This window comes from Pteropus alecto, unplaced genomic scaffold, assembly GCF_000325575.1.
Source record: "Pteropus alecto unplaced genomic scaffold, ASM32557v1 scaffold22, whole genome shotgun sequence".
In the NCBI taxonomy this organism is placed as follows: Eukaryota; Metazoa; Chordata; class Mammalia; order Chiroptera; family Pteropodidae; genus Pteropus; species Pteropus alecto.
Window position 1 is genome coordinate 19,400,988 of NW_006434839.1, and position 16,597 is coordinate 19,417,584.

The 16,597-nt window shown below is 35.9% G+C and overlaps 1 long non-coding RNA gene across 1 annotated transcript in view; it reads left to right on the plus strand.

Moving 5' to 3' along the window:
• The window catches only part of LOC112478699, a 38,148-nt gene extending 25,061 nt beyond the window's left edge, over positions 1-13,087 (plus strand). Inside the window, exons 2-3 of the long non-coding RNA XR_003045943.1 lie at positions 9,881-10,036; positions 11,505-13,087. This is a non-coding gene — a long non-coding RNA (uncharacterized LOC112478699). The remainder of the gene's footprint in view (positions 1-9,880; positions 10,037-11,504) is intronic.
• Positions 13,088-16,597: the final 3,510 nt, after the last annotated feature.

The window sequence follows — 16,597 nt, forward strand, 5'->3', positions numbered from 1 at the left end:
TGCTTGAATATGGAAGGGGATTTGAAGATTGGAAGGGGTCACTAGCCAAGGAATGCAGTTGGCTTCTAGAGGCTGGAAAAGATAACAAAAGGATTTTCTCATGGAATTTCAGAAGATACACAGCCTTGTTGGTACCTTAATTTTAGCCTTTATAAACCTGTTTTGAACTTCTGACCTCCAAAACTGTAATATAGTAAATCTGTGTTGTATCAAGCCACTAAGTTTGTGGTAACTTGTTACAGCAGCAATAGGAGTCTAGTATATACAGGAACCAGTTCATAAACTGTGGCCTTGAGAACCCAGAGTTTAGAACTCACTTGTTCTGGTGAATATAGAAGCATCTGGCATCTATTGCTACATTAGTAGCTGTCAGTGTTTCCAGCCAAATGGGTCTATTCCCCGATCTTCAAGCCTTCCTGTCTTTATGCGGATGCTCTTACTGTTTCCTCCTCCTGAAATGTTCTCTTGTGTCCAGCCAGCAGGTTCACTTGTTTATAGATACACTATTGTCTCTTTGTTCTGCATTACAGTCATTTAGCTGAGAGAAAAATGTCACCTATTTTGGTTTTACCATAGAAAACTACATACCCCTTCTGTGAGTGAAGATTTTAAGTGTAAATGAGTCCCAAATCTAGTTATTGCCTAGAGCTGAAATGAAAAAATTCAATTTTAACTCAACAAACATTTGGGGAAAAGCCAATATCTTCAAGTCGAATTGTATGATAGGAAATAGGAAGAATAAAGTCTGCCCCTAGGGAGATGACGGTCTATGGGTATGGCAGGTAAGGACATAAGTAAGCATACAAGGCAGTGTGTGATAAAGGCTGTAGGTGATGTTAAATGGAAACAATAGGGCTTTGCCAGCAGAAGGACTTGGATTATTTATATCACATTAGTTTTCTGTTATCCTTGATTTCCTCATATTATTTTTAATCTAAAAAATGTGCAAAGTAATTTTTATTTCAAAAATTGCTATAAGAATTAGAGGACTGATTAGTTGTTAACTGAATATTTCAGTGAATATATGCCTAGCACCTACTATGTGTTGGGTAGTATTCTAAGTTCTGGGACTGTATTTGTGAATGAAATAAAGTCCCAGTTGTTCATGAATATTATATTGTGATAGGAAGAGACATACAATAAACAAATAAATGGATAAATATAATATCAGTTTGTGAAAAAGTGTTACACAGCTAAAAAATACAAAGCAAGGTATAAGTCAAAGAATGACTGGAGCAGGGAGGGGCGGTGCCAAGGAAGAATATCCCAGCATCACTGCACGATGCCTGACATCGCATGCCAGCCATCAAATTAGGAAAGGGTTCTAGTGTGTGAATTTTGCAGAATTTGATGGAGGAAATAGCGATTGGGTTTTAAGGATGGGGAAGATTTCAGTAGGAAGGGATGGCAGGGAAAGGTCTTATAGCTGAAAGAAGATAATGTACATGGACATGGAATTCCCAACGTGTGTGTTATTTCTGAGAAAGTGCATTATTCCCCACATGCACCTAACCTCACCTAACTCCATGTTTAGATTTTACTTCTTTTTTTTCTTTTGAGTAAGAGGTATTAATGTCAGTAGGGTTTTTGGCCTAAACCTGGGAAGCATTATCTCCTCCAGTGATTTAGCTGATTGTCTCTACTGCGTTCTGTGCTTCAGCCAGCTCTGCAAGTTTGGGCCAACTTCTTGACCCAGGAAACTGGACCACCAGGTAGGCTCTCAGTAATCAAGTTTTATCTCCATTCCCTCTGAAACTTTCCTTGTCCCTCTCTTTTTAAATTTGGCTGCTGTTTCCAATAGAATGAATCCCACCTTGCTTGCCAGAGATATTTTCCTAGCTTGTTTTAATAATCTTAATTTGCTAGGTTAGAATTGCCAAGACAAACTCAGTTTGAGATATAAAAAAGGAGAGGTGGGGTGAGGGTGTGGGGTGCTGGAGGGAAGAGAGAGCATGAGAGGGCAGGGATGCCTTTGGTTTACCACAGGATGTTCAGACTTTCCCACCAAAGGAAAAACAAACAAACAGCAAACTGCCTGAATCATAGGCTTAAGACCACGGCTGTTGCAGAAAGGCTGGGAATTCCAAAATGCTGACCGCTGTGGCACACTTGAGTGTGCTAAATAACTGCCTGACATTAATTTTCAGTTCTTCAGAATTTTAATTTTTTTAATAGTTTTTTCATTTGTTTCCTCAAGGATAAAGTATCCTTATCCCTTCTCATCTCTGTTAAAACTCCCACCACTCGAGCTTTCCTTTTTCAAAAGCGAGAAGCTGTTCCTCAGCTTTCTCCCTTCTCGAGGTTCTGTCTCTTCCTTTTCCCCATCATTTTTTGAAAGAATTATCTGTTCATATTTCCTTCATTGCCTTACCACTTACTCACTGCAATCTGGTTCTTCTGGCAATCTAATTTCTGCTCTCAACAGTCTACTGAAATGGTTTTCTCAAATGTCAAAACTGTCAGTTTGCCAATTTTGATGACCCGCTCAGAGTTTTTTTTTTCGACCTCTCTGCAGCATATGAGTCTTGATCACTTCTCTACCTCTAAGTTTATTGTATTTGTTTGTTTTTCCTTTTTATATAGATAGACATTCAGTAAAATTATTTATTTTTTCTCTTTGTTCCCTAAATGCAGGCATTTTTTGAGGCTTTGTTTTCAACCTTCTCTTCTTTCCTCTCACTTGGTATTTTTCCTGCTCAGTAGCCTTGACCTGCTTCTTGAAATTGGGATCCAAATTCCCAACTACCCGGTAGACATTTCCATCCATGTTCTCTCACCAGCTTCTCAATTCAAACACATCAAAGACGTGGTTCATTTTCTTTCTCTGATGTCTCCAATCAGGGGTCTAAAAAACAAGTCTCATAATTATTGCATTCTTTTCAAGCAATTTAGCAAAAAAGTAATACATGAAAATAAGATTCGGTTCTTCAATTGCTGGTGCTTTTCATTTTAAGTCTTCCCTGGTAATGTTTTTAAGATAGTTTGGTACACATTTTTAAGAACAATTTTCAGAATGGGATTCATATACTTTTCTAAAATTGAGCATAAGAATTCAAGCATTTAAAACCTATTTTTAGAAGATCCTTTGGAAGAGCTACTCCATTTCAATACATGTATCATTCTATTATGGAGCTCTTTACATGCTACATTTCTAAGTTCCAAGTTGTTTCAGACAGAAAATTTATGAACATTTTATGTGAGTTCTTTGGTTAATATCAAATCTCTATACAGCTTGGGGAAGATTATGAAAATGTGAGTACTTTTTAAAATCTTCAATTAACCCTCTCATCTCCATCACCTGATTCTTTATTGCACAAATATCATGTTTAGAAATTGTTTTTCTTCATAAGTCTCCAGCTGCTGCACCGCCAGGCACTGATCAAGACTTGTGCAGCTCCGTCATAGGCAGGGTTTCCTGTCAATAGGCGAGAGGAAGCAGTACTTTTGGATGAACCCTCATTGTCCCAGCTGGAACAGTGATCATCAGGCAGTGATAAGGACCTTTTTCAACCTACGTGATCTGCACGATTCTGATTAACCTTGTTGGGAAGAAGAGGAAAGAAGGGGCAGGGACAAAAGTGTTGGGACTATTTCTTTCCCTCTCATATCCCAGCAACTGAAAGAATCTGAAACACACTGAGTAAAATGATTGTTTTAGTCAGAATGTTTATCTTGCCAAGGTTTTGGATCTTGTCTCTTTGCAAAGTGTATATAAAATTATATCATCACACCAATTACAAAAATATAATTAATAGATAGTCTTTTTAATTAAAAATCAGTGATTGTAATGTGTTTTAGATTGTGTTTGATTTATTTATTTATTTTTATTTGGAGTAATTTACGAGTTTAGCGTCTTACACTTAGAAAAACTATGACACAAGGGTCTTCTTTTGCTTCACCTTTATCCTCACTCTTTCTATCTCATTTTCTTACCTTCAAGGAGCTTTATATCTAAAAGATGCTTCTTAAATATTTGTTGAATAAATGCTTGCTATAATGAAAGATACTATCAGCTTGTCTTTCCTTCACTTAAAACTTGACATAAGTATGACATTTTCTCAGTTATCTTAAAAATTATTTTTGATATGTTAAACCAAAACTATTATTCTCATTTTCCAGATGGCAAAACTGAACCCTACAAAGGTTAAATCAATGTGTGCAAGTGTGTGTGTATGTGTGTGTAAGATGGTGAGTCAGTTGTGTGCAGGGAGTGAGTTGGCTTGTAGATAACAAGTACATTAACAATAATCTCTGATTTTACTGTTGTTTCCAGTGACCTATGATCCTAAAATATAATGAAAAGACTCCCATAATTTAAATAATTTTCTTTTTAAGAAATATTAACTAGCGATAAGGCTTAGAGAAAAATTGAAGGACAGCTAAAAGATGATTTTGGTGTGTCTTCCTTACCCAAAGGTTGACAGTAGCATGGTTTGATTGTTCAAAAGCATTTACATTGAACTTGGCATCTTGTGAAGTTTTATCTCAAATGCTCCTTATCATAAAATTCTATTTAAAATTAATAAGGGTTGGAGTGGCCTCCTAAATCCAGGTAAACTGGGATTAAAAAGTATATTCCAGGCAAGTGTAAAAAAGTAAAAAACAAACAAACAAACAAAAAGTCCTATTTATCTCCATGTTTTTAAACAAAACATTTTTAGCTCTTTCTATATAGACAGCAACATATAGATTTGAGAGCTTTGGATTTAAATAATTTGGGTTTGAGTCTCAGATACAATACCTTGAAATTTTGTTGAATCACCATGAGCTAACTGACATTATTTTAATGTCAAAATATAAATGAGCAATAATGTATGATAAAGTGTCAAGTATAGCAATAATAGTAGATGTTTAAAAATAATAGCTATTAAAACTATTTATAATTAAAGTTTTACTAGCATTATTAATTTAAATATACTTACTCTTATTTTTAGTCACCAGTTTTATTTCAAGAACTAAACTTTTCTTGACCAATGAATGTCATGCTTTCTGAATGAATATACTAGATGCCATTCATATTGATTATGTGTGAGAATAGAGTCTATTTGGAAAAGAACACTTTTTTGAAAAACCATAAAAATGTGTGATAGATGTGTTATTTTATTTGCTTGTCATTAGTTGAACATTCTTCACTTCAATTTATACCATGAAAAAGCATATTACTTTATAGAATTCAAAACTCACATTGTGTGTGTGTGTGTGTGTGTGTGTGTGTGTTGAACTAAACAGGTATATGTCCTGGTCAAGATGGAAATGACAGTGTTTGACTTGTTTAGGTAAGATGTATTTGATTTAACTTTTGGAGTTTCTAGAAATATAAATGTGTGATCTAATATAACAAATGTAGTGTGATACCAGCATGACAGATTTCTTTAAAGCTAAAAAACCTTTCTAAAATTGTTTCAAAATAAGCAGAAAAGCATGTAAGGAAGAATTTCAGTATGCATCTGGAGAACATTTTGAATATGTTCTATAGATGTTCCTCACTTTAGGGGTATGTATTTTCAAATTAATTTAAATCTAAGAAATTAAAATGTTAAGATGAAATCTTTTAATTTTAAATGATTTTTATAATGATGCTAACATAACGCCGTGGAAAGTGACACAAAATAATAAGTATTGTATTTGAAAACTATACCAGGTATCTACATATACCTCCCATAGGAACTTGGGGCTATATGTAGATACCTGGTATAGTTCCAGATTAAGTGCTCAAGTCAAGGATGCTGGATGGTGCTTGTCTGCTGGCCTTCCTCCTCTCAAACACCATTCTGGCCTTCCTTATAACACTTTCCCATCTCACTCCTCTCCCATCCTCTTACACATAGAATAGGTCTACTATGTAATGTAACTTCAAGGGGTGACATTTACATTATTGTCTATGTATATAAATGGTGACCCCTGGAGTTGTGCAATGGTTAGCATGTTGACCACAGGGCATAACACTGTCCAAAATCTGAGCAAAATACACATTTAAAGAAATAGCAGTTTAGAAGTTCAAATCGATAATGCAAATAATCTCTTCTTAACAAATATGTTTTTGTTTGATAGAATATACCATTGTTAAACTTCACCCTCTTCTTCCAGCTTGTTCAGCCTACTGTACCTCCAGGTGTAAGCATAGGCAATTACACCACTGATCATTTGACTTCTTAAACTATTGCCATATTTTCTGAGGTACTTTTGGAGACCATTTAATATTGAAAGGTTTTGGATTTTTTTTACTTCTCTTTGATTTTGAAATGGAGAGAAATAACTTAGCTAAGCCTCCTAATATCACTCATAACTAAAGACAATATGCAATTAAAAGAATCATCATTATTCTTTTGCATTGGTCAAGACAGTGCTTTGTCACTGACAGAAGAACTGGGACTTGTAGAAGGGCCTGAATAGACTTCACGACATTACTCTCAAAAGCTAAGTGATGTACGCTAACATGTTTTACAGCCTAATTCTTGTTTATTATTTATGAGTTGTCTAAAATCTCCTTATGCTGGTGTTTATTTCTTAAAAAATACAGCCAATCAGAGAAATAGATTCTATAAGTTTGGGTTCATTACATAAAGTAGACTAATAATACAACCATCTTATGATATGGAAGCCAAAAGGCGACTTTCTGATTTTCTTATTCTTATTGTATATTGAGACTTAGCAGTAGAGTATCCATTCTTCAAAATGAGCAGCTTATTTTTAGGCAGGACCTAGCTGATGTTGGGGACTCTGCCTTATTTACCTCAGTTTCCTTAACGTCTACCTTAATGTTTAGCATGGAGTGAGCACTGAATGTGTGTTTGTTAAAGTTTAATATCCTTTAATGGATCTATCCTAGTTCCATTATATCTTTGAGGCTCAAGCAAGGAGATATACAAAAAAGTATTCTGGATTTTGATGTGAATTGCTTTTGTTTGTTTGTTTCCAGGGACAGATCAATTCTTATTTTGCAACTAACAGAATATTCTAAAATGACACCATTTTTATTCTTTTGAGCCATAGAAGTAAATTGAGCTAAAGCATTAACATATCATTAAACAGGTTAATGAGTTGCTACAGAGATATTTTTAATCTTGTTGTTTGAAATAATGCACAATTTACAGTATTAAAAAAATCTAATGTGTTAGTTATGTAGAAGTTACAGCAGCAACACTTACATTCAGATGATGATGTTTTACAATTTCATGTCTATTATCTCATTTTATTCACACAACAACACAAAGAGATAGGTACTTTTTACCTCCCTTTTCATAAAAAAAAATTGAGAAACAGAGAAAGTAAGTAATTCATTCCTTTACATAAGAAATCAAGATACAGAGAAAGTAAGTCATTCACTCATAATTACACAACTCACAAGGTTATAATTCGGATTATCTGGTTCCAAATTTAGTGCTCCTTTCTAAACTTGAGTAAGTCATTTATCTTTCTGAACCTCTTTTTCATCACCTGTAAAATGGGAATTGTGATATTCACCTTTCGAGGTTGTAATAAGAAATAAAGGTGATAAGTGTTAAGTGCTTGGCATTCAATAAATAGTGGCTATGCTCTTAACTGAACATAAGGTGTATGTGTACCTCAGTTGATGACAATAAAACTAGCCAATCAAAAGTATCTATGTTCTCACAAATGGTAGGAATGAAACGGCTAAAAAGAAAAATAGGGCTAGCCTTATAGCAGAGGTGAAAGATAACACCACTCAAATGAACATTATACAAAATAATATACAGTCATTGCTAATGAGTTTCATGGAAAGAACACTCAACACTGAATGCTGATGACCAGAACCACACCACTGTCACTTGGAGAACTAGAGGACTAGGACTACCTTGAACATTTTAAAACCCCTTCAGAGAAAGAGACCATGAACATCCAATAAACATTGGTGGAATGAATGAAATAATCATGTACTGCACAGTGACCTCTTTCATAATGCTGTCTTGTATTGGGTTGATACATCAATTTCATCTTTATTAAACTATTTCTATAATCACACTTTGTCTCCAATGTAGTATATAAGTGCTTGCATTCCATAAGGTACCAAGTATATTCCCCTGAGCATAACAGATGTTAAACAGATATTATTTATAGGAATGATTGCCAAAAGGATGTGACAGATGTGCTCTTGCCTCTCTCACTTTGAACTGTCCTTTAAAAAGTTAGGTTGCCTGGTGTACGAAAGTAGCCTTCAGTGGCCCCTGTTTTCATTTATGTAGGTGCTTTTATCACAGAACTTAGAAATTTTAGTTAATACCTACCCTAGATAGATTCATCATCTATTGGTTTGATCCTTGGGAAATTATTTAATTAGCCTATTATTATACTAGCAGCTTGCTGTGTTACTAGATTACTTATTAGCTCACAGTATTCCTATTTTTGCCCTGTTGTGGGCATGGGAATGGCTCACACAAGGTCTGAGAATGATGCCAGGTGAGAAAATAGAAATGAAAGCAATGGTCAAAAAAGCTGAACATTTTTTTCTTGTGGAAATAGATAAGAAAATGAGTTTCTATGCCCTATATTTTTGCCAACATTATAATTAATCACCGAATATGGAATTCTTTTTAGTTAGACTAGGAACTTTTAAAGGAATAATTTTTAGTAACATGCATAATTCCCATCTAAAACTGGAAGAGATTGAGTGACATGGGAGCAGTGAGTCCCCCTGAGGACAGAAATGTTAAAACAGATACTTCAGAGATGAGATCCATGAATGAGATAGGGTTATTTCTTGAGTCAAACCTATGATTGTGTCCCTATAATTCTAAGCATGGTCTATGTTTCTATGAAAGAATTGACCTAAAATCTTTACTTAGGATGTTATGAGAAATTGACCCCAAGAGAAAATCTCATGAGAATTAGAACACATTTTTAAAAATCCTGTCAGGATCAGAATGCTAGAGGAGAACGAAGGACGGCAATCTGGCCTAAACCAGATTGGTGAAGTGAGTGGTGCTAATTCTCAGAGATTTAACTTTAAATCATTCTAGCTGAGGGAGAGAACTTTCTTTCTTTTTTTTTCAAACGAAGTCTTTTGGAGTGTCTCACTTTTCTTTTTCCATTTGACAAAATTATAGGATTAACAGTTAAATTTTTAAGAGAGGACAATTTGGCAGGAGTCAAAGTCAATTTATATTTGGGATTTTCAAGATCGCATCAAGAGACAAACAGCTCAATTTTTTAGGGAGCCGAAATCATTTAAAAGAATTTCTATATTGTTCTTTCTGCTATGGTAAAATATGAAAATTTCATTTAGGAAAGGTGATTTGCTATGATCTAGACTATTTATTACAGTTAAGTAAATGTAAACATTTACATAGACTGAACCAAAGCCCATAATTTATACAAAGGAACAGTGTTTAAGGCACTGTATTAGTTTTCCACTGCTGCATAACAAATTACCACAAGCTTAGTGGCTAAAAGCAACACAAGTTTATTATCTTACAGTTTCCGTGGGTTAAGAGTCCAGTGTAGCTTAGGGGGATTCTCTTCTCGGGGTCACATGAACTTGCAATGAAGGTGTTGGCTGGTGCTGCATTTCACCTGGGGTTCACTGTCCTCTTCTAAGCTGACTGATTGGCAGAATTCAGTTCCTTTAAGACTGAAGCCCTTAGCTCAGAGGCTGTCTATCAATCTCTGCCAGGTGGTCCTATCTACAACATGGCAGTTTTCTCTTTCAAGGCCAACATGAGAGCATCTGCTACTGTTTTGAGTCTCTAACTTCTTCATTTTTTAAATGCTCATATGATTAGGTCAGGCCCACCCATGAAGATGAACTTAAAATTCAGTTGATTAGGGACTTTAATAACATCTGCAGGAGAATTTGAGATCTTGCTCCCTGGCACATGTTGTCAATTTGGCTCAAAGAAACTCTTATAAAAATTCTCTACAGGTTTGTGCTCTTCTTACATCAACATTTACTTGGAATAGTCTGCAGGATTCCAAAGAAGCCCACCCAGGACCACCCTGCAGACCTGCACCTGATGCTCAGTACCAGCACAAGCCCATCTTGCCTTCTGGCTCCCCACTCTGCATTGGATGAACCTGGGTGAGTTTCTCTCAGCCTTCGGGGCCTCCTGGCTTTAAGTAGGAGGCCTTGACTTTATTTGAGCTGTCCTTAAAAAATCTTCAAGGTAGATAAGTGTTGAGATAACCCAGGGAAAGGAAAACAAAAATGGGTTGCCGCTTTTAACTCTGGCCTTTTAATTGGATTGCTTACTGAAAGTCTCTGATGGTTAAATGAGAGACTGAATTCTCTTTAGAGAGAAGATAGGGCAGGGCACCCTAGAATGGGTTCACCCTCAGAAAGGGGCCCAAGAAAGGGGCACATGCCTTAGAAAGTGTTGCGGTTCTGGCAGAGTCTCTTAAGCTCTTGTTGACACTTGTTTGAGTATTCTTTGTGGGTATAACTGAGGAGGAATTTCCTTCTGGGTGTAAAGCAGTCCTATGGGGATCTTCATCACATTTAACACACCTGGAGACATGTCCATAAAGGCTGATTTTCCCTAGAAGTTTTACAGAATCTATAGATCTCAAAATTAACATGGAAATAGTGCTTCTTAGGCCAATAAGGCCCACCACAGCCCCATGAGTATTAAGATGGCCAAGATGAGGATCCTTTGATACTTCTAAATTAATCTTTTGTGTGCACAATTAGAAAAAGCCAGCTATAAAATTAGGCAGAAAGAATAGAAAACATTTAATTGGTCTCTGGAAGCTTCAAAAAGAAATTTTAAGTAAATAGATCAATTTATGATGATGTTTAGGTATTAACCCAATTCTTTGAAGCATTAAAAGCAGCTGCCCTTATTTTAAAGGGGGAAGATCATTTGGAACATGACTTGTCAAGGACAGATATAAATTGTAAATTCCTCCAAAACAAAATTTGGATCCAACTATTCTCCGTTTGTGTCTGCCTGTGTATGTTTACATATGTTGTATGATGTAAATATGAGATAATTTTCTACCTTCAAATGGTATTGTTAAAATTAATTTAAATGCAAGTACTTATAAGAATTGGGTATCATAAAATTCTAAGAGATATAGAAACTAACTCAAATGTTTTTCAAGTTCATGTGATCTAAATTAGTTTTTAGTAAATAAGATTTAGCATAAGTTTGTTGGTTTAAACAAAACAGACATATCTATATAGTGCCTGAGTTTAAAAAAAATCCATGTTAATAATTGACTTTTATGTCTTTGAAAAATGTTTCTAGAGGGTATAAAATGTCCAAGATAAAAAATACTAATTGATTACTTTTAGTTTTCATTAGACATCAAGGTTTTAAGGAATAAAATCTCAATATATGTAAGAACAACTCTGTGATATTTCAAAAGGGCCTTGGGAAACATTGTAAAACAAATGAGGACAATTTCTAGGGCATAATGTATGAGTAAACAATGGTTATAAATTAAATGTATAGTCAGGGTATGGAAAACCCCAGATGGCTGCTTGGTTTGTCTCTGTTCCCTGGCTCCTCATTTTTCTGATTTCTGCATTTCTTCATGTATCACAGTGCTGGACTTAAATGAAGGAACTTATGATCTGACATTATTGGAAGGAGACATCCTACACTGTTGCCAAGGTTTGATAGAGTCACCTCAAGAAAATGCTAAGTTGGTAACTGCTTTCACAGTGAACTTCCAGGTGACAAAGACTTTAAAGATCATTGACTGCCACCTGGAGATTTTGTTTATTAAAAAGGACATAAAATAAAAGACACTCTCCAACCTCATTGGAAGAGACCTACGAATAGACACATCTACCCTTATCTACATACATCAAAGACTTCTCTAGGATGAGAAGCTGCCGACACTGGAGTTAGACAGCCATCCCAAGACAGCAACAAGGATTGTATATCTATGGATTTATATAGAATTCAGAATTCATTTTGCTTGATTGATTTTACCAATTTGCTAATGTTATTATTCATAATAATAGTTATACTTGTTCTTGAGTTTTTCTTGAAAAATTATCTGTGAAATCTCTTCATCTTTGTCTTATAACCTTACTTAATCTCAGTAGTGACACTTACAGTCACAAATCTCACCCACACCCCAGGGGAGGGAATTGTATAGGGCATGTACATAAGGAGTCAGGAATCTTGGAAGTCATCTCAGAATTCTGCATACCACATACCTTCTTTTCTAGGAGTGAATGAACAGAGTAGATTGCCTCAGACCTTAGGTGGAAAGAAACAGAAGTCACAATAATTTCATAGAGAAGCGTTGAAAGTCAATCACACTTAAATACCTTAAATACAGTATTCTAGTTAAAAATATAATTACTTATGATAACTTAACAAATTGGTGATTGCCTTTGCCTTCCTCACACTAAAGAAAGCAGCAGACCAGTCACAATTTAGTTTTGTCCTTAGGATAACTAGTAGAGATTATCCAGGACTATTGTGTTAAGAGCAAGTCTAAGGCCACATCTGGACTTAAGCAATGCTATGATTAATGAGTAATGTCTGATATGGCAAAGGAAGTGGGATAGTGACATAAATATTTGCCATCTCTTATCTGTATGTCGAGCCATTTTTTCCTTGAAAATTTAACCTTATTTCAGGGCTTTAAAGGCAATACAAGTTTAATTACTTCCAATTTTAATACCTTTTTAATATCTTGAAAGCAAACTTTCAGAGATTCATTTCAGGTAAGCTCAAAATTGAGTTGCTTGTGAAAGGGGAATATTTAGGGAATGGGTACTTTTATTAATTTGCAAAATATTTGTAGTGTACCTATTTTAGTGTGACTATGTGCCAGACACTCTTTAAGTGCTTTCAGGCACTTAACATTGTCTAAACAATCCCATGAAGTAGACATTATTATTCCCATTTAACAGATGAGAAAGCTAAAGCATTGTGAGAATAAGTAATTTACCTACACTCACATAGCTTTTAAGGAGGAGCTGAAATTCAAACCCACTCTGGCTCTAGAGACTGAGGTTAACCACTGTGGTATGCTAGATAAATCAGAATCCTTGAATATGTGGTTGCATACTTCTTTCATAGATATTACCAATACAACTAATTCCACAATTGCTCTTGAATTCCCAATAAATTGATTTACTCAATAAATCTTAAATGACTAACATGTACTAAATGGTGTATCTGGTTATATCCTGGGGAAGATTTGGGAGATGAGGGAAACAGGGAGATAAATTAGATGTTTACTTTATAATATATAAATGTAGGCTCTAGCATAGATGATAAAATAAGTGAATAATACATATAACAATAAAAAATTATAATAAGTGCTGTAAGAAAGTTATAGGCAAAGATCTAAGGGAATTCCAATGCAGATTGGGGCAAATGGAAATTCACACATTCGCCTTGGAAGAGTTTGAGGCTGCTTGTGGAGGAAACATTGCTTGTGGTGATACTAATGGCAGAGGGTAAGTAATGTATCGAAGACAGAGAAATGTGATGGGAATATTTTGAGAATCGCTTGAAGTAAACAAGTGGAAGGAGGATAAGACACCATTCCGAGAGTAGTCAAGGGGACGAGTAGTCAGTGGAATATCATGGAAAATATGTGAAGCGCAGGGGAGGAACTGAGCAAAAAGGCTGAGTGCTTCAGAGAGAAGCAGATGTCCACGGTCATCGGGGGTGAAAGAAAGGTATCAGTGACCTTAGAGGCAGAAGTTTACACTTGCCAAGAGTTAAGAAGCTAATGGTCTTAGGAATGAGCATAGAAGACAGAAGTGTCATCAGTTGTGCTAATCAATTGCAGCTATCTTTCACAAATACATTTGCTACCACTGTCTTGTTCAGACTAGAAGACGCATGTATTTTCACAGGTCACAGCTTGCTTCTATAAAAATTTACTTTTTTATAAATAGAATGTACTCCCTGTGTAAGTCTCCCTGACCTCTGATGGTGAAAAGCAGTAATTTTCAAGTAAGTATGTAAATTTGGTCCACATGGTGAGTTCTTTCATTTCAGGTCTTTAACTTGGTTAACAAAGAGTTCGTGATCCTCTTCTGGGGATACAGGCACACACAAGGTAACGGGGCTTCTGTGGAGAGGGGACATTTGGGCTTTAGCTGTTTTCTGACATGTGCTGACATGGGCTGAGATGGAAATTATCTGATTTTGTTGTTGGTCTATTTCTACTGTATTCCCTGAGATCTCACAGTCCTATGGACCCCAGCACCAGATTGATGTAGGTCTATTTCTTCCCTGCTACCTTCTGCCTTTATTCTCGCATTAATTATCAGGCTCACTTGCAATCAATAGTTTGCTCACAGCTTCTTCTAACCTCCCCCAGGGAGCTCAGAAAACTGTCACAGGCTCACTTGAGCTGCTGAGAACCAGGGTGAGGTTGTGCTTTTCTGTCTCAGGTCCTCACTGCCAGACCTATCTTGGTCATTTCTACCTGATGGCTGTCACTCATCCTGGAGCACATGGAATTTCTAAAGCATTTATTATGTCCTTGGTCTTTAACTCTTCTCTTTGACAGCCTCGAACATGTCTGACTGGATTATTGGAAATCATCCCCCATACATAACCTATTGTCCTCAGCCTCAGGCTGCAGAGTATCTGGCCCTGTCTCAGGAGTTTGGAGGTTTCTAAGCTGTCTTCCCTCCATCCCAAGCCACCTTTGTCTTGTTTACAAGGGTTGGGTTATGCAGCTTTTCATATTTTTCTCTTTTCAGTCTATTTGTTAAAGGATCTGCAATTTATGTTAAACTTAGTCACCTATCTAGATTCGTCTTTTGAGTTTCAAAATACTCAGATCTTCTGAACTAGAATCCTTGGCTTTCACAATGATGAGCCTGCTATGAATTACAATAACTCGTTTGAAGCTAAAGCCAAGACTCTCCTCTGATTCTGCATTCAGCTGTGTTAATCATCCTCAAGCCAATGTGTGCCACTTGTGTCATAGGGCGATGGTCACAGGAAGAGTGTGTTGGGGTGCAGGTGTGGGGAGGCTCAGGGTGGCAGTATTATTGGTGAAGCAGGGTACTGATACCAAGGAGTGAAGAACCTAATATCTCAAACTCTTATCCTTTAACATATTTATGAAATTTATGAAATTGAAATGTCTGTTCATCTTTAAGAAAGCTTTCTTTGACTCTTATGAGGAATTTTTAAAGGACACAGGGCCTTTTAACCTAGAGAAAATGAGCCTCTTGGGGTTATTGACTAGGGTTTCTAAAGATTTACTGACCTGTTGTTGGTTGGGGGAGCGACCAAAGATAAGGAGGAAGGGAAATCTCATGTATTGAGTCCCTGCTTTACGCCAATACTTTTAGGCATTTTGATTTTTTTTAAATTAGATTTATTCTTTACAAAAATCATGTAAAAGTATTATCAACCTGTTTTGGCAGTAGAGAAATAGAGACTCAGGAAAGTTAAGTAACATATAAAGAAATAATAACATGAAGTGGCCACAAGCAGTCTCTGGAGCCAGACTGTCTAGTGTTAAGTCTGGCTCTGTCATGTACTAGCTGTGTGACATTGGATGATTTGCTTAACTTCTCTGTGCCTTGGTTTTCTTAACTGAAAATGGGAAAAATAGTAATATATACTCTTAGGGTTGTGAAGATTAATGTGCTAATATATACAAAGTAATTAGAAGAATGCCTGGCAGTTACTACATGCTATAGAAAGGTTTTTATACTATTATCATTTTAAGTTATCCTATCCATAAACCTATAAAATAACAGAGCATGAATTCAAGCCTAGATTTGTCTGTTTTTAAGCAAACATTTTATATATATATACACACATATATATATGTATGTATATATATGTATATATATATATGATCACACAAATGCAATACCCTATATTGCTATATGTTAAATTTTATAATTTCTTCAATAATTTTCTTCTCTAAATTTTTGTTAAGCTTTTCCTATATAATAAATACTGTGCTATATGACCTGGAGGAAATGATCTGTATATATACAGTTACGTGTTAAGTGGTACCACATCAAGAAAATTGGCTAGATGGATTGTCTCAAATTAGATGGGCTGACTTAATACACAAGCTCCATTGGTATTAGGAAAAGATCTCAGTGTTCAGTCTTCCCAAGAAGCTGTGACTACCAATTAGGAGAAACATATCAAACATATTTAGAAACTTGAAGAATGACCCTAAATCAAAAGTCACAAGAACACAGCCTCCACAGTGCAGGGGTTGATTTATAACCAAGTCACCTCTTATATGGGTAATGCCGTATGATAGTATGGATTGATTTATTCATTGATGGTGCCATAGGGGCAACTACACATGCAATAAAGGTCAGAAACACAAAAGGAATTGTAATTTCTAATCTTCTGTGACTGAGGTAATGTTGCCCTCGAGCCCCTGTCCCCTCTGACTAATTAGATGGGGAGTGGATGGAGAGGAGGAGATTTAAACTTGCCGATTGACATTACCTTAGTCTCCTCTAGCTTAAAATGATCTTACTTAGGCTTTACACAGTCTCTTTGTGGTAAATACTCCATCTTCCAGGGTTTATTCATTTCTCTTTAATATAGTGGCATCTTATTTCAAGGGAAAGACTGTGTGTCCTTGTGCCATGAGGGCCTTTGGTTCAGGCATTGTCCTCTGGGACAGCAAATCTGGTTTCTAGCTTATCAAAACAGGGAGGATA